Genomic DNA, 19765 nt, shown 5'->3' with positions numbered 1-19765 from the left:
ACCAGTTCTAATGTGGGAAGTATATATAGAAATTACACTTTCCTTCCTCCCACTCACCTTTGGCTATGGTCAGGACCCACTAATAAATTTCTCTGCTATTGAATCCCATCACATACAGGACATCTTTTCCACAGATGCCTGACTGCTTTTTCACACTATCTGTGGGTTTGATACTTTGGTTTCCAGCTACAGGCTGTAAGGGATGAATCCCCTCTATGGAACCATTTGAACTGCAACCTTCCTAGAGTCAGCACCTTTCAGTTTGACCCTATTTCCTCGTTAATGTTCCCACAACTTGAATCAGCATCTCCATGTAAAGAAGCCTGTGTGAAGGACTGCTAATTTAACTGTGCTGCATGTCCATCCTCCTGCCTTGTGTGGGCTTTGCTGAAAATCAAGTTTTGGGGAGGAGAAACAAAGTCTGCTCCCTTTTCATTACCTATAGCATGTACTTTCAGTGATGCTTTTCGTGGGTAGGCAAGTGGAAAAATATGCTTTTTAAGCAGGACAAAGTCTGATGAAGTTCTACAAGAAGCCCCAAGACAGGCAGAGGTTATTATGTACTGCAGGAATGAAATGTAGCATCTTCAGGGAGTAGCCATTTCATCATCAAACAGCAGTTTGGGAGAACTGTGGGAGCTGGGCTGTCTCACCCATGAGCAAACTAGGAAATTACAGGAGCTTGCAGGTGTTGTCTGCATGTGAAGTCAGAGATAGAGAAGTAGTTAAGCCCCATCTCTAAGGTACAGCCCCTGTGCGGGTGGATGTAATAGGTCATTACAGAGAAAAAATTGTCAGAAATAACTATTCCACTTAACACCATCACTGTGGGGTTTGGTGGGCAACAAGCAGAACAGTGTGAGGAAAGCACATGATCATGAGGAACACACATTCATGCTGAAAGGGCTGAAGTGTCTGGATTTTTGCTGCATTGTCACCGTGACATCATGCTCCTTCCTACCTGCCCACATCATGGACCTGACCATGCCTCTAAATGACACCATAAAGTTTGTGTCCCGTGATCTGCTGCTGCTCACCACAGTCCAGCCCCTCACTGCTAGTGACAACAGCAACAACCCACCTCTCCCCACAAACCTATGCTACAATTACGCCACAAGCAAAATTCAGCCCAAAAAGCAAGTCCTCAGTCAAATGAAGCAACACATAAAAACACTGCTTGAGCTGGGAACATATGACTAGATTTTTCTCAAGTCTGAAGGAGTCCCAGTTCCTAATGAACAACTGGGAGCTATGCATACTCAAACCTTTAGCTTCAGGCTGGTATCCACTCCAGACACCATCTCAAAAAATACTATTGCTTCATCAATACATTTGTAATTCAACCAAAAAAGAAATTTAAAAGCATCTGAAAAGCTTTGCATGGTAAACATCAGAAAAACACTGCTTTCCAACCCTGCAGCCAGTTGTTCTATAATATCTCCTGCTTTGTGCTGACAACTTTTTTCTCTCCAATCATTCAGACACAATGCCTTCAGGTCTGTCTAAGTAATGTAATTTACTGGAGTGGAATTCCCATGATACCTTCTGCAGCACTCAGTGACAGTATCATTTATACTCTACACTGTCATGCCATGACACTGATACATTGGCTTTCATCCCTCATTCAGCGCAGAGGGTGCAATTTCACCTTCCATTGTGCCCTTCCACAGACTGCGCGTACAAATTCCCTCCATTCATTCCTAATTACAAACCTCTGCTGAAATACTCTTCTTAGATTTATATTTCTCACTCTAAAGTGTCAATCTTATTTGAAAATTCCAATTTTCTGGGAGATTCATCCATTAGCAGCAACCTCCAAAGCATTCCTTAACCGAGTGCATTAAAAGTGAAGCTGGCAGAGCAAAGATGCACTTAAAACACACCATTACAGCAAATCACCACTGCTAATGTTTTTGCATTATTTGAGCAATGCAGTAAGGAGCCTGTGACTGGCCAGCTCTGCTTCTCCAGCAGCAGCAGGCATGAGCCAACAGTCCACTGCTGTGTCCAGCTCTGCTCTCACTGTGAGGCTGCACCATATCCCATCTCACAGGACCTCCTGTACAGCACGAGGCGGCTCTTCAAAGGACTCCAGAAACTGAGAGCCACAGAAAGAGTTTATGACAACTGTAAAAATGCCGGAGTGCAGCTTGTTTGCTGCGGTAGAGTTAAAAAAACCCCCAAGCTGGGGGTTTCCTGAGGTAGCAGTTCTGCTCTGCAACCCAACAGGTTGTTAGAGCTCCTCAGCTGAAAATCTCAACCATGTTGTTTGGGTCATTTACACTATTCCTAACTTAGTGGCCACATGCAGGACTGTTCCCTTTAAACTGTGTACAGAAAACACAACTTCACAGATTCCCTGGAGCAGCTCTGCAAGTAGTTAAAAAAGAGATCCTTCCACCTCTTCAAGAGAAAGCTAAACACCTTAAAAACCTCATCACCATACAAGGGAAAAAATGAAGAGCCCAGCAGTGGGTACTGATAGTTGCACAACGCGCCCTATATGCCATCTCTAAAAATAGCCCGTGTGGCGATACCTCTGGAAGAGACCAGCATGTCTCATCCAGCTGGAAAGTGCAGCCACGCGCCGCTGCCACATGACACACATGCTGCACTCTCTCCTGCTGTTATCTTCAGGTTTGAACTCACCTGCAGCAGGCACAGCAGTAGAAAAAAAAGGGCAGGCGGGGAGAAAAAAAATCATCTCTACAACTGTACCGGAAAGAGAAAATTCCACAGAAAAATATTACAACAAACAATTACGCCACTTGTCAGCATCTGGTCACCCACACGACTGAGACATGAGGGTGATTATAACAGATGTAATATAATTCCCTGCAGCAACCACCGTGGGGGAAACTAATTATTGCTAAAGTTTTGCCCGTTCCCACCTGAAGTATTTAAAGTCTTGATTGCTGCATTAGCTCTCTTGCTGTTCATACTTTGTATCCAGGCTGGTCCAATGGGCAGGCACAGATGTAAAACCAAAAAGGCATGTTTCAGCAAAAAGGTAAAAGTAAGGCAGCAATGACAGGCACCGAGCTCTCCTAGGAAAAGGGGGAGGATTACACCAAGCAAATTTAAAGGGATTTCATATTGCCTGATGAAAGACTCACCACTGACAGCGTGACTAGTCCATGGAACAAGCACATGTGCCTCTAACTGCCCCCAGCACCCCACATCCTCCGCACCACGTGGTGTTACTCAGAGCAAAAACTTATTGTCTTACGCAGCCTGCTTTTCAAGACCAACACCTCTGCTACTCTGCCAAGCCTGACGAAGTCAGGAAGGTCATGAAGCAAGAAAGTGATGATGCTGAAGATGCCACACAGCAGAAAGCAAGCATTTAGCCTCTACCTTTGGTCCTGCAGCTCTTGGATAGATGCTCTCTCTTACCCATCCATTGCAAGAATGACATTAGATGTGTACATGCACAGGCACACTCATTCTCTGGAAATGCCATGGCTACTTAATGAGTGTAGCTGGGACAGCACCAAAGCTGACACCATGAAGCTATGAATTTCCCTGCATACACTGACATCTCTCTTTAATATTTCTCTTGGTCATGAGCTGACGTATCAATTAATGTGGTCATAACAGATTAAGTAGCTCAAGATACTGCAACTAATTTGGTGGATTCCGAACCAGTGCAACTACCTGGAAAAGCTACCAAGGCAGTATATTTCAATACTGCCACCCTAAAGAGGAAACCAAAGGATTTTACATGCCAAAAGTTAATCCTGAGAATTTGTTTCTTAAGTTCAACAAATTTGTATAGATTTCCTTTTTTTCCTTTTTCTTTGCCATAAGATGAAGTTCTAGATCAACAGTTCCAGGTATACCAGTGAAGTTTTGAAAGGCTAACTTTAAAGATCTTTCAATCCTCTCCAAAGCTGCTTTTTCCAGAGAGCAGAACAATTCTTCCTAAATTTTTCATCGCTACCTCTTAATTATGCACTAAGCCTAAATACTTTTTCTTTTTTTTTTTTAAATAAGAAGTTGATGAATTAACACAGCCAGATCACACTGCAAGTAAGCTCTGACTCTCCTTCCAACACCTACCCTTTTACAAGCATTTAAGCTGAGGACTCACTCACCAGACAGAGACGAAGCTGCAGGCGAGCCAGTCATCAGAGCTAAGGGAAGTATTATGCTTGCTCTACAAATACTGAAGCATTTGAATCTTATTTTTAGTTGTACACAAAGGGCAATAAATGGAAAATCTTAATTGTAACCACTGCTTTTTCATGGCCGCCTACGCTTCCAACACCTACAACAAAAGTATATAAATGCAAAAACTCCAAAACTCATCTGAACAAGGGATGCAAAACAAACTCATTTGAAAAGGGGATGCTATTACTCTTTCTCCCATTTATCTAGAGTGCTATTATATTCTGTTAAACATTGAAGACAGCTATTTGCATGTTATGTGTATCTACTGTCCAGGATCCTGTTGAGTTTTCATACATTTAATAGTTTTTTTTAATCTCAGTTACCTGGTAGAGTCCTTCTCAAAGTTAGCTGACCCCTGACTGATTTTCAAATGATGAAGTAGAGAAGGTGCCTGCCTCCCCCTAACTTTCAGTTTCTCCCCCCACTGACCAAACTACCGAGGTATAAGGAGTTAATGCTTCACTTACCTGTGAGAAATTATGCTGAATACTCTACCCAGAAACTGGCAATTAAAAAAAAATCCCTTTACACTCATAACAGTAGAAGAACTTCAAACAAATTGCTGTCAAGGATGATTTCATTGTGTTTAAATCCACTTTACTTTAAGCCACTTTGCAAATTACTCTTTAATTTTATACCTAAAACTCTCAGGTCTACTATGATACCAGTTTACTCTCCTGTGTATCCTATGCCTGATTGTTTCCATTTACAGAAAGTAACATGAGTATAAACCTAATTATCATTTGAAAACCTGCAGAAAACTAATTTAACTATCTGAGTAAAAAAGAAATAAAGGAAAAAAGGTCCATCTTAAAACCAGACTCAACAGGATGATAGGTGATGCCATATCTGGGGAATGGTGAGAATGAACAATCTTGTGCCATTAATCACCTTGGTGTCGCTGGAACTGTAAGTTGTTACAGAGAGAAAATCATCCAATACAACGCTTTTATGTCTCAACTCTTTGTACATCATAACAGGAAACATGTCCTATCAGCTAGCAATCAATATTTAAACAAATCATCGAAGACAAAATGCTGTCTCCAGAAAAATGTGCCTTTACCTGCCCTTGTTCATCAACTGCCCGCTAGACCGAAAAGCGCATCACTTTCCTGCAGCTCCTGACAAGCCAAGGGCAGAGCCAGCTGCTCTCTCCACGCACGCTGCTGAAATCAGGTGTGTGCTTTTCTGCCGAGGATTTAGGTCGCAGGACCTGTGTGCTGAATGCTGCAGAAGCACGGGTATCTAAGTATTATGAAAATAAATGGGTCATACACCACTGAGCTAACAACCACACCACCCCCAAGCCGGGCACTGAATGACTGTGCAGGGTTCTGCCAGAGGGAGGGGAGATGTTGAACCAGCAGTGAAAACAAAACTGATGTGGTGAGATGGATTTTACTTTTCACTGGTTTGGGTTACAGAGAAAGTCGGTCTTGCCATCACCATCTCTCAGACTTTTCTGTAAAAAAAAGATAATAAAGCAATGTAGGGGCAGGTATGTCCTGCAGAGATGGGCCAGCATCTCACCGCCCTGGGTAAGGGGAAGTGCCGCCAGCCCTTGTCGGAGGGAGGGCTGTGACTCAGTCCCTTGGGCTGGCACACTCACACACCCGGGCTGTCACCTGCCACAGCAAAAAACAAAAGTCCTCACCACAACACGGTGACCACATGGGAAACACTGAGTAAACAGATCAATGACACTGCGTGTCCACGCAGCTTGTCGTGCCACTGGGGTGACGAACAAACAAACCTGTGGTCAATGGCAACAAGGGCAGAGGTGTCAGAATAATTTGGTTTCATATGGCATGCTGTGCTTCAACAAACACCACTATCCTCCTCTGTTGTTACCAGCTAAACACAGGCAGAATGCGCCTCTTGGCCATACAGCCCACGGTTGCTGTGTGTACCCAAGTGGGGATGCCTTTGGCATGGGAATCTTGGTCAGAAACCTCTGGAAAGGGACGTTGGCTCACCACTCACACACATGTGCACGTGCAGCAGCTGTGTATGAAGCTACATTGGAGCTTTTCAGACCATACTGATTATATTTGTCCAGATAAATATTTTATTTAAACATTATACATACATACATATATGTAGCTTATATATACGTATGTTTACTTTAGATATACACGCATATGCACATCTAAATAAAAAATATATTTAGTCAACAGATATATCTGCAGCAAACACTTATCAAAAGCTGTCCCCAGCCACCCATGCTGGGGGTGCAGTCTGCTTCAGGTACAGAGGCACTAATGGTGCTGAGGAGCACCCGATCACACTGAGGGACTGACGCAGTGTTGGCAGTGGTCAATGGCTTTATGCATCCTCAAGAGGGGGGTATTGGGGCAGCAGGAGTAACTGGATTATTTCTCGGCAAAGAAGATTTCCCCTAGATCTGAGGAAAGTGCTTTTTGGCAGTTGTGAGCACGATGCCCAGGTCAGGATGCCATTGGAGGTCGTGAAGGTTCCCGAGACAGGAGATGCTCCACACACTGGTGCACAAGGTACAGAGTCCTGATTTGCCAGTACCATAAAATGGGTAAGAAAATGCCTTCGCTGTTATAAAACCAGCACTCCAACAGAAATATCATGAAATGCAGATGTGGTCACATCTCACACATCCAGTAGGATAAACCCAACTATGTCCTCAGGTATGGCCATAACTCTTAGGCAGAGGGTTTGGTGCTGACAGCTAGCAGTGTTTGGTAAGTCAGTGTTCAAAGAGATGTAATTTTGCCTTCAGAAATCTGATTTCCTTCTTAAGTCTGTCAAATTACCTGACCTTTAAGTGCAGATTTAAAAAAAGATACATTTTTCCCAGGCTGTGGTGGTAGGCGGGTGACAGACATTTAAGCATCAAAATCTGCATATTAAATTTTTTCATTATTTACATCTGCCTACAGATGGTCATAGGATATATTTCAAGAAATCTTTCTAAATTTTTTTTAAATACTCCAAAGAACTCATACCTAGAAAATATGAAATTGCTGTACAGAGTTTTCTGAGTTTTGGGTTGTCTTATTTTTTTATCCTGTATAAGGCACTTATTGGTCCTTGCTGAATTTTCAATATTGGATAAGCAGTACAAATGAGGTCTATTTATTAGAAGCAGAATGACATTGATTGGGATGCTATTTTTGCCACTTTTAAAGGAAAACACACTCATAAAACAAAGCAAAAAATGTGAACAGAGCATGGTCACCACTAGGAATAGTCGCCTGTCTCCGCTAGGATGCCAGCAGCCATGCCCCAACATCTGCTCCAAGGCACAGCCAGGTCCCCAGTGCCCCTGTACACCTTCATTATAATACACTCAGTCTAACCTACCCAGCATTAAATCCCAGAGGACCTGGAGAAATGTTTTATTTTAGTATCTTGGTACATGCACCATAACAGGGTTTTTCAATATGCTCCATCAGAACAAGGAAGGTATTTTCTGCTTTGAATTCAAACATCAGTAAGTACTATTTTTATAGAGATCATATCAATCAACACTCTAGTAGTATTATAAAAACTAAATAATAAAGGAATGGGGGAAGCCATACTTGTTTATGAAATACACTGCACCCAGGGAAAAGCAAGAACACCACAGTTGTTACAACTGGGTCAACCTCGTGCAACTGCTCTTTCCAGCAGGGCTAATTAACAAGGGAAAGTTCACTTCTTTCTACGGAAATTGCTATAACAAGGTAATTGTTACAAGCAGAGTCTGTCATCAAAAATAGCCAGACAGTGGGAAACACTGAGAAATCAAATAAGCAGCCAGCAGCTTGCCCTCGCATCTGCCTGTGCTGGCACAGATCCGCACACACAACGGGTGCCACTGCGGCCAACAACCTGTGAGGTGATGCTTGTGTTTTCTAGGAGTTAGAGCACACAACATGTTTTAAAAATGATGCATACCACACAACCACACTTAAAAGAGAAAGAAAAAAATAAACCCAAAGGAAAAAAAGGTAAGGAAAGCACATATTTGATGATGGCTCCTATATCCTTACACTGGTTTTCAAGTTCATTCAGTCATCAGACCCAATTTTACTGCTGGAAATGGAGATTATTTGTAGCAGAATAAGAAGCAAGACAAAATTTCCTATGCACCTCTTGGAATGAGAGAGAGGGGTTTTTTCCCCATTTATGTCTACTCAATTTCTGGCTGCTTTTTCAAGTCCCTAACAAGGATGATATTTTTAAAGTTTGTTTCTCTGGAAGTGTTTTTAATAGTGAATTTACAAGATGCCTAGTGATAAGCTCTTCAAAAGCCTGCAAAAAATTGTGAATAAGGCTTCCAAACCTCATGGGAACAGTGCTAAGCAGGACTAATGAACAACAAGTTATTTCTGCCTGCCTAGCTGTTACAACTCATATTTTCAAGTTTTCTTCCCTTAAGACAAGCACTAAAAACAAATTTCAAGACAGAATCAAAATCTTCCTGTAGTCAGATGATTCCTGCTATTGGGGATTTGATTAATAACTGCACCATATATTGCCAAGCCCATAAGGAAATGGCAACACTCTCCCTTTTTTGGAAAACAAAATCAAACCCACACCTTGTAAGGCCTCTTTGACAGTGGATTACTACCCAGACTTTCTCCACTGCCTACTTCTTCACCATTATTTTTGCTCATCATACCAGAAAAAAATTTTCTTTTTCTTTAAAACACTATCCTCCTTTTGCAAAAGACTTTTCTTGTTTGAAATAAATCTTTTATTGTCCCATAAGCAAATAAAGCACCTCGAATGAAGGTACACTTCTAATGTAAATGCTTCAGTTTCAAAACACTCACAGGTTTTTAGAAGTAGTATTACAAATCAGTTCCTAAGATTAAAAGTGGTGTTACTAAGCATTCAAGAAAAACTGACCAGCAAGGAGTGCTGTGGTCAGCTTCACTGCCCTGTTCTGATTAAACTGCATTGTATGAATTTGTTACTGCAGTGAACAAACAAGGGCCATTGTGTCACACTGAATCATAATTCTGTATTATCTCCTTTTGCCAAGCTGTTCTACACCACCATCTCAAAGATAAAAACCTCTTAACCACAAGGAGATTTGTTTTTGTTTTAAAAATCAATGAAATTAAGTTGTACTCAAGCCTTGTCCTGAACTTGGCAGCTCTGGGTTACACCACCCTCCAGACAGCACAGACCACCACATCCATGCCATCCTTATAATGGTCCAAATGCTTCTTCCACCTCAGTCAGAACACAGAATTAGGGTTAGAATTTCTGACAAATTACAAAGGGTCAAACCAATTTCTCTCCTCTAGAATAGCCCACCAATTCCATGTCAGGCTGATGCTATGCAAGGTTTAAGAGGGGGACTTAGCCATTATGGGATGGGGAATGAAATATGTGCACAGTACCACAGTCCTTCCCCATCCTGAGAGAAAAATCAAAACACATGTACTGGGAACTACAACCCAGACTGAGAAGACAGGAAGGAGTCTGCAGTCCCCTCAATCTCCTCTGTCCCTTGAAGGTCTGTGCACAGCTCTATCCAACTTCCTACAAATGGAATTAAATGGAGCACCAAATTCCACCTGGAAGTTGTTGAAGGTGCTATTGATGCTTACAGAGCCTTTTGAGGCAGTAGGCTGAAAGAGGAAGCAACATCAGGGCTCCTCCAAGGGAAGTATTCTGGGAACCCCAAAGGAAAAGGATATGGATTTTATTATGGCAGAAATACAGGGATGCCTGCAGTCCTGCTGGGCAAATGATGGCCTCCAAACTCATGTGGAGCACGTGCAGCTTTGGAACGGCACACCAAGGTAGGTCTACACACACTTAGCCAGTTGCAGAGAAAAACAAAGTGTAGTTAGAGCAGTGGGGTAAAGAGAGCTATTTTAAGAACTACTGTGGTTTACTGTTGCAGCAGAACACTTAGAAAAGCCTTCAAAATGACAATCACTATCTACATTAAAAAGACAGGTAACTACTCCAATAGCAATTTATTCACCACCTAATGTTTGCAGTTGAATTACAGCTTTTACAGTGTTTTTATCAAGTGTGATATTTACTGCCTCCACCTTGACTCCCCAAGACCTTTTCTTCTCTTTTTTCTTTCATTTTTTTCTTTAAATAGAAAGGAATTGGAATCATGACTTACATGTAACTTTTCTAGGTTCTGTGCTGGCTAAAATGTTCTCACGATGCAGGGAAGAGGATCAATGGAGAAATTAAGAGGCTGCAGCAATCCATTAAGTGACCCTCCAAAGTTCTGTAGGCCAATGTTCTGGCAACTCAGCTGTAACAACCTAAAATAAAATAAAGTAAAAAAAAAATCAAGCACTGAATCTTCATAAACCCCTCTTTGTTTTTTCCTTTTAATTCTAGAAAAAAAAAGTTGTGATGCCTTTTTTTTTTTTAAACACAGAAGGTCTTTATGTCAAACATGACAATTAGATTATGCCCATTACATACCTCCTCCATCCTTTAAGCTGTAGATACTTTGCAACAAAGACTGTTTTCCTTGCATTAATATAGTGCCCAGACATATGAGGCCCCCAAGAAGAACTGCAGAACAGATAAACTAATACTTCTGTGATTATTCTACCAGATCATACCATAGGTATGTGCATACTTATGCATACATACTAAGGACTTCTTTACTGTGAGGGTAGTGAAGCAGTGGAACAGGTTGCCCAGAGAAGTTGTGGATACTCTGTCCCTGAAGTGTTCAAGGCCAGGCTGGATGGGGCTTTGAGCAACCTAGTCTCGTGGAAGGTGTCCCTGCCCGTGGCAGGGCGATTAGAAACAGATAAGCTTTAAAGCTCAACCTAAACCTCCCTGTGGTCTATGAAACTGCACATCACACTAGAAAGGTGTTCTAACAAAACCAGCAAAATTATCAAGCCAACTTTAAAAAATAATTAATACTGGCTTTTGTCAAAGCTTTGATTTTATCAAACATGAAATTTGTTACTTTGTTTCTGCTTTTTCTGGGGAGCTTCAGAGAAGAAACACCATCAGCACAGCTTGGTATCCCTGGGTTAATACAATGTGTGTCATATTCCTCCAGCCACCCTAAAGCAAAGCTACCTGTCATGCCATGTCAAAAGAAAACTGGAGAGAGAATAAAGCATGTATCTGCCCACAGCAAATTCACTGTGCTGCCACAGCCATGCCAGGGGCTCAGACTCAGTCCCTGGAGGGGAGGCACTCAAGGATGGGGAGAGCTGGTGAGAGCAGGGCTGGGGCCAGGGGTCTGGAAAGGGGGGGTGAACCCCCCAGCACCCTAGTCCTAGCATCACTGCACCTCCCAGATCCCACACAACACACAATCCCAATCCCAGACTCCGGAAAAGGCTTCTCCCATCTATGAAGGAAGCGGTCACACTCTGAAGTAGCTGGGGAGGAAATACTTGTGGAAGGAGAAGTAATTATTTTTAAGCTACAGGGGTTTTCAAGTTGCCAGTGCCCAACACTTTACTGTTTTCCTGGTAAAAAACATTTGAATACTTTACTTGAGTGAAGTTGGCAAATGGGAGTGGAAAGGAAGACGGTTTTCTTTTGAACTGAAGGGGACAGCAGCAGAACAAGCAGTGGCATGTATCTACCTTACCAGGATCACTGCAAAGGCTGTGTCTGCAGAATTACCACAAACTAAAGCTAGATGAAGGGGGATAAACCCCAAAAGTTTATATTTTTTTTTAAAAAACTACTATTATTTTTCCAAAATTCGCAAAATGAACTCTTTAGTAAAAGTTCTGGTTTCTCAAGAGATGTCTACTATGTCTATTTATGACTAATGCTTATTTATGACTCCATAAAAAAGTAAAAAAAAAAAAAACAAAAAACAGTGCAAATGAGAGAGATTTGGTTGTTGTTTTTTCTATGCTGTTTCTGGTAAAAATGTTCAATATTTTCTGAGCATTGATCCTACAGCATTCTACTCCAAGCTTTGCAGAGAATTGGTTCACTTATGAAAAGTAGGTTATTTCTTCTGGATGGCACCCTCCTAGATGATTTACCAACAGATGCTCAAAATATTGCTATCTTTAAGGAAAACCTAATTGGGTACTTGAAAAGACTCGTGAGGCTATGCTAGGAACATAATGCTTATGTCTCTTCAGTTCATATAGTTTTCTCCAATTGGGTATAATGTTCATTGTCAGAAGAGTGACAAATATTTATGGTCACAAATACACATTACCTAAATTGCCTATAAAACTAAAAATATAAACTCTGTTCAGTCATAAATCACTAGTAGAACAAAAATAACTGTTGCTTACTCAATGGCCAAAGGAATGAAACCAGGGAAGGCTCTGTGTTTTCAAGGACAAGTTAGTTTTCTGAGCTAAAATTGCACTTGCCCCAGCATATCAGAAGGAAAGGAGAATAAACAGAACTGGGGAACAGGAAAACAGAAAAAAAAAGGGGGGGGAAGAGAAGACTTTCAGCACCACTGAAGCTTTTCTGAGAAGGGCTGATTGATGTTCACTGCTGTAGAAAGCATGAGGCTGCATCCCAAGCATTTCATTCCCTTCTGCAAATGTCTCACTCCATATCTCGCCCCATGTTCCCCAGATATTCTTGCCCTATGTGTGATGATCCAGCCAGCATCAGGTTTTACACATGATCTAAAAGACTAAAGCAGGAATCTCTCTGCCCAGGGGTCAGCTTAGGGTAGAATGAAACCTAACCCCCGCCTACGCTCAACACGAGGGGTTCTTCATGCTTTCCATTCAATAAAGGACTTTCTGAAACAGGCAAATTATTAAAGGCAAAACTGCTGTTACAGCTGCAAAGTTATAGCAATACATGAAAATTGAGCTTATATGAAATGAAGAGCCAATGGTGCATCTACTGAAGAGGAGTTTCAGCAGTTTAACGTGCTAATCGGCCAGGCTTACAGCATTGGGAAGAGCCAGATCTTAGGCAGGGGAAGATGCACTCTCTGCTTCAAGGTTTGCTCACATCAAGGTCTCAGCGCTCAGCACAGACCTGCACATGTGGGCCATCAGTTACAGGATCATGAGAGGCGACAAAATCATTGTTCTATGCCAACGTGAAGACCCGGCTCCTGGAGTCTTGGAGATTGCAAGAAAAATGCATATTTATTTTAAAAATAAGCATCTGCCTTAACACTATGCAGAGAAATCTAGAAAAGTAACAATACTTCAAACTGGATACTATAAATTTTTCTGGTCTTTTTAAACTTATATTGTTTAACAACCTCTTGCGCATTTTTGAACCTTTCCTCCTTTCTGATGGCTTCCAGCATTGCTTGGCAGCTGAAATTAGCATTAAGGAATGCAAATGTAAAGGAGGACACATCAGACACTCAAACTGGCAGAAGAATGCATGAAGTTGAAAAAGCAATAAAACATCTTCCAGTTTGGATTTCTGTCATATGGTGAGAACGTTTCAAAGAGAGGGTTTGTTTTCAATAGGGCTTTAATGCTTGAGAGGAGAAAAACTGGTAAGCTCTTCAGTTTGCAATGAGCAAACCAAGAAAGGTGAGAAGAGCACAATGAATGTGCCTGGGTATTACTCTGGTTATCATGAAAGATGTTTCAGACACAGAAATTCGTGTAGTCCTGCCCAAGAAAACTGGAGAAGCTGGGTGAGCAACAGATACACAAATGCAACAAATACACAGTGTTTATCCCAATGTTCACTACAGGCGGGTAAAATTAGGGCTAAGTAAAGTGAACCCATACAACAAGAGAAGTTGGTGAGCTTCTCTCAGATGTGGACAGGAGAAGAAATAAAATTTAAGGAAGGCTGCACACCTGTGAGCAAGAAGAAGTGAGCACGGGTGTGCAAAAAGAGCTAGTATTTTCTGAAGCAGTGCCGCACTTGGTGGAGTGCAATGATGTTTCATAAACAAATGTGTGCAGAAACCGGTACCAGTGAAGTCAAGGATCCCAGTTTGTTACATGCAATACCATCACAGATTACCAAACATGTTTTCTTTACATTTTGTGAGTTTTTGAGTGAAGCTGAAGAATATTTCTTTCTATGTGAAATAGCTTCATTGGAACATTTGTAACTTACAACTGCTTGAAGGGTCGCCTGAGGCTGAGAAGGCATTTGCAGTGCTTCTGACATCTAGTGTGTGATCTCTCCCTGAAATCTGTAAATTAAACCCAAGATGATATCGATACCTATATCAGAAAAGATACATGGTCTGCTTCACCCTCAGTGCATTTAATTTCCTCATAATAACCAGCTTGGTTATTCCAAAGGGAAGGAACATGCTCATCCATCACTCCTGCTTGTGCCCACATGCACCATTTACCCAGGGGCAGGCAAAATCAGGAGTTGGGAGGGGACAGCAGCTTTTTCCCTGGTGTCCAGAGGTGGGATGCAGAAAACCAGCACAACCAAGGACGTATGGACCAGAAACAGGGAGGTATCCATCCCAGGACTGCGAGGACCAGCTCTGCAGTGGTCCCTATCTGGGTGAGCTGTGCCGACAGTCAGAGGAGATGAGATTGAGCTGTTCCCTCAGATAATGGCAAAACAACGTGAGGGACCAGTCTGGCTAGAAACCATGACTGAAGTCATCAGGAGAAGCATCAAGACAACCATCACTGGCTGGTTGCAGGCTGCTGCTGCCCTGTGCCGGCCAGGGAAGTGCTCAGGGGTCTGCAAACTGGGTTTTCCTGAGCTACTCTAAACCAAACCAACTAGACTTAAACAGAAAACCTTAAGAGGAGCTGGAGGATGTGCATAGGGGGAATTTTCCACCCCTCCTTCTCTGCAGTTAGCTCCGTGACACATCAGCCAGGATGGGCTAGGAGAGCCATACGTCTGTAGTTCAGGAGTATCACCATGGGAACTTGTAAATCTTTTTATGTAAAACCTGAATTACTTTCTCATTGGAATATATTTGACTTAAAGTCACCACTGAAAACATTTTATCTTGGGGGTATGACTCATGAAAGAATGGCTAGGTGTGAAAGGAAACTTAATATATGCTGTGAGAAAGACCACCCCCCAACAACAACATTATTACATGATATGAGTATTTATACCACATGTAGTAAAACCAACAGACAGTAAAAGTCACAGCCTAATACTTTGTCTCCGATCTGATGAAAATTCAGATATCTGGCTTATTTCTCCTTAAAGGCTGGAGAACTTGGTTAACACACATGCAAGCAGGAGAAAATGAGATGGTTCAGTGACAAGGATGAAACTGCTGTCCCTGAGCCTGGCATCTCAGAAGATGATACTGGAATAGCCAGCGCTGGGTCTCTCAGATAAGGATGCTTCCCAGGGCAGCACAGAATGATGCAGCTCACTGGGTTTATTCTCCAAGACTCCTGCCCCAACACATGTGAACCATGACAACACACCCCTGCCCTGCCATGCTGAAAGGATGTTCCCATGTTGAATGATTATCACAGTCAGACTTTTACTGCCGACTGCTTTTAAAAAATGCAAATTGTGAAAACAGTTAACATACAGAATGAAAGAACAGGCCACAGTCAACCACAAAAACTTCCCATAAGGTTCAGCATGTGGGAAACAGATAAGTAAATGCTGTGAAAGATGAACAATATTTAAGTATTAACACAAATGTTTATTTTGGGAAGGTTTATGTGGCATTTCTACCGGTTTTCCTCCAAGCTCTAATACAAAAATAACTATGTCTAACTGCAATTGGGAGAGATGGCAGCAGCTCAACATTGCTCCCTTTTTAACTCTGTACTCAGAAAAAAAACCCTACTGTCTTACAACATCACACAAACTAATTTTCAGGTGATTCAGGGTGAAGTCAGCCATGCAGTTCAGAAAGTTCAGTCACTGGCCTCATTTTCATCAGCCTGTGAAACGAGGACATATATGTGCAACATGAGGGCAGGAGAAATACAACTTTTCTCCAAGCTGTACCGCTGGTCCCCCAAGTTATAGCATGAAGTGAGGAAATTATCCTTTAGCTCATGTAAATCCTGGATGCAACAGTTGCACATCCAACTATGAAGAGGGAGCCCATGCCATGGATGTACGCAGCTACTGTGAGTCTGCACAAGCTGTGGTGGGGCTGAGAGTGGGCAAACACTGCACCTCCCATGAAGGAGCTGCCTCTTAGCGTCTCTGTCTTCACCCTCGCCCCAAGCAGGGGAAAGTCAAAAGACCTGAAAACGTTTTGTGGGTATTCTTCAGTGGTTGTTAGAAATATAAAAAGAGGCAGAATGTTGGTGGGAAAGAGCTTCAAAAATACATTCTGTTTTGGGTGAACTCTAGTCTGTTTAACAAGAAAAGCCAGAGAGGCCACGCACAGTAATGCTGAGAAAAAGGAAATGGTACTTCATTTTAGCCAGAGTCATAAATCTTACCAGTGAGCCTCTAACGGCAAAACGGCAAGCAGGGGAATTTTTATACACAGATAATTAGTTGTGATCTGATATCAGGTTTACTGTTCTGTGCACTCCATGTGTGCAGCATGTTCTCAACCTGCAAGACACCGCTGAGGCTCTGGCTGCCTTGCTCCCACTGGCTTGGCCATAAGGCGTGCAGCTGAAACTTCCAGAAACCCTTCTGAAAAAAAGAAAGGTGAAGATGAAGGTGGATCTGTCTGCTCCGCAGAAGTTTTTTCTGAGGTGAATCCGGAAAGATTCTTTCAATGGGGAAAATGCACCATGCTTATAAAACCACACCCCTCTACTACAGGAGAGATAGACCACCATTATGCCACCATTAGCACCTTCGTCTTCTGGGCTACAGACACCACTCACAGATCCTGCAGAGCAGGTAGATGCTTCAGGGAAAAGGTTTATTCACTGCAGTGAGAAACAAAATGTGGTTGAGGAAATTTATCAGCCAGAAACAGCTGTGAAGATGCTTCACAAGGACCAAAGTCAACTGGACTTTGTCAACTCTCTCCATCTGTGCTGGGAACAAGGCAGCCCATCCATCAGTGCTCGTTCCTTGACAACTTTCTCTGTTGCAGAGAACAGCCAAGGACTTCCACTAGCAACTGACATAAGCAAAGACTCCACCACATCTAATAGTAAGACCACATTTCCAGCCAAAGAAAAGCTGCTTTTCAGTTTCTAGATGAGAGGGCATCCAGGGCACACGTGCCAGAAGCATATGGGGCTTGTGAGGCACCAGTGAGCGCCCCAACACTTCTGATGCTACCTTAGAAGGAACCAATTTGGTTTAGACAAGGTCTGGAAGCCTTCTTCTCCAACAGACACCCAAGTTAGAAAATGGCTCACAGAGAACAGCAGTTTGCAGAGAGACACCTCAATGAGCAAGGAGAGCCCACCCTATTTGCATGAGGGTCTTTGAGGCTACTGGCCCTACAGGCTACCTCAGTGCTTCTACCTACTTTCTGCCCATCTTCTGTTTTCTTTTTTGTGCCCAACCTAGTGCAGCAGGGCAGATACACCATATCGCTCGATCGCACTCCTCTGCTGATCCAAAATAGCTGGAGGCAGGTGGGGCTACGGGGCAGACCAGCTTGGTCTGCACAGGGTTAAGCAGCAGGTCTCTTGTCAGAGGTTCAGTTTGCTTGATACCGTATGTTAAACTGAAAGACCAATCTGTATTTACTGCGCTAAACTACAATTATGGGGTTTTTTTAATCATTCAGCCTAATGGCATGCAGCTGTCACAGAAATCTTTGAACACATCACTGGCTCTCTTTGAGCTGATTAACTAGATAAGGAACCATAGCCAAAAGACATGAAAGGATGAGTTCAAATTTCAAACTCTCAGCTGAGCAAAGAATTTCATTCAAAGGAATGTGCAAAATAGAGGGGGAGGAGGTTCACAATGCAAATGAAGGTTTTGTTTACTACTGATATAAACAGGTGAAATACACGGCTTAGGAATCAACAGACCCAAGCCTCAAAGTAGTGCTGACAGGTGTTACTTCTGCCACACCAATCTGTGTGGATGCCAATATTTGTATAGTTTTTTCCAGACTGGAAATGATGGACTTTCTTCCACAGCTATGCTTCTTAGACTGAAGAAGCGTCCCTGTGATATTAAAGAGCTCCAAGGCCACAGTCCCTTCACCCAAACTGCTTCTATTCAGTGTGTTACTTCAGACAGCATAGCATTTATTTTTTTTTTATTCAAGACAGTTTATGTGCTTTTATTTCTAGCATAATGTTTACTGTTCCAATCAGATCATTCTGTAATCTCATCTAAATGTTTTATTATTAATTGCTGCACCCCACCCTTAAAAATTATCCTCAGGAGAGGTAAACATTTCAACATTACTTACTCTAGTCAAAGCCATGAATATGCATTATTTATTTATATTTGTTTATTTAGGTAAACAGTATTTAAGGAAAATCACCAAACCGCCTTCTCTTTGAAAGAAGCTCTACTTTAGCAGCCTTGCCGCGGGAATTGCAACTCCTTTAGACACATCTATTACTTTGTCTTACTCCACCATGACTTATACTGGTGGGCCTCAGACCACACTACAGCTTCCAGAAAAGCAGTTCTTATGCTGTCTAAGGCTGCGTGACAAGTCCAAAGCATCCAGACTCACTCTCAATTATGAGCAGGAGGTACTCAGATGCCAGCAGAGAGGAAAGGTGTGCAATGAGGACCAGAATGCTGCTACCTATCACCCAATATGCTGATTTTTAAGTTTTTTTGCAGCAAGACTACCACTGTTAACACGAAAACACTCATGACCCCTTCTGCTCTCTCCCCACAGAGGGCTATTTCCTTAAAAACAGAGGGGCTGTGACCACCACAGCCTCTCCAGGCTAAGCTGGGGAGCAGCTAGCCTCAAAACAATGAGTGTTTGGTGCCAGAGCAGCCAGATAGCCCACTGTGCCATACATATATATATATATATAACCTATGAACTGGGTGATAAGCGGTTGAGTTACTCCACTCAATTCTCCTAGTTTTCTTCCTCAGTATTACATTAACTCCAATATTACAACATCCCATCCTGCCTAATACTTCCACCAACTTCCACTCCAAGTCGTGGGAGAATCAGGCAGCATCACAGGCAATGAGTCCACTTACAGGGAACTCAATTTTTTAAACCAAAAAATTAAGACACGTGAACATAGTCCTGACACAGTTGATCACCCAGCCTAAAGATCGCACCAGAGCTACAAGAGAGGAATCAAAATGTGTCCCAAAGACAAAGGGATTTTCGCAGATCTACAGTTGTTAAGTAAATAGATAAAACTGCGGTCTGGGCTTTGTTTCAGTTTTCAAAGGTAATTTCCGGCCACTGTTCAGAGAATTGCTTTGCATTTCCATTTCTGACTCACCCGCTTTAGCAAGTGCACTCGCTGGAATTACTAAGCATGGGATCTCATCAAAACACTTTGCTTTCTGAATCAAAGAGCTTTTCGGTTTTACTGATGTGAACTTATCTATAAATTTACCATGGTAATGACACTGGTGGTGTGTAGGTATGATCAGGGTGTGCAATGCGATGGGTCAAAGGACCCTTCTCCCACAGGGTGTCCCATCAAAGTACAGGAATGCCTTCCAAATTCCACACAACCACTCAGAACACACCAGTCTCTTGCATACCCATCACAAAATGATACACACTCCCAGAGACATGTTTAAATGTCAGGCATGAATGAAAAGCATTCCTGAAAAGAATCTGTTATGAAACCGAAATTCGGAGATCGCCGCA

General features: G+C 42.4%; 1 protein-coding gene across 4 annotated transcripts in view; it reads right to left on the bottom strand.

The window, feature by feature from the left end:
- BACH2 (BTB domain and CNC homolog 2) overlaps window positions 1-19765 on the bottom strand; it is a 145543-nt gene that overhangs the window by 71822 nt on the left and 53956 nt on the right. For all 4 annotated transcript variants that reach the window (XM_018078282.2, XM_018078284.2, XM_018078281.2 and 1 more), the window contains one exon: window positions 10286-10433. The gene's annotated coding sequence lies outside the window, so the exon portion shown is untranslated. The remainder of the gene's footprint in view (window positions 1-10285; window positions 10434-19765) is intronic.

The sequence above is a fragment of the Manacus vitellinus genome, unplaced genomic scaffold, assembly GCF_001715985.3.
Source record: "Manacus vitellinus isolate BGI_N305 unplaced genomic scaffold, ASM171598v3 scaffold_4_pilon, whole genome shotgun sequence".
NCBI classification, from domain to species: Eukaryota; Metazoa; Chordata; class Aves; order Passeriformes; family Pipridae; genus Manacus; species Manacus vitellinus.
The sequence above is the reverse complement of the archived record's forward strand: the minus strand, read 5'-3'. Positions and strand labels throughout refer to the sequence as shown.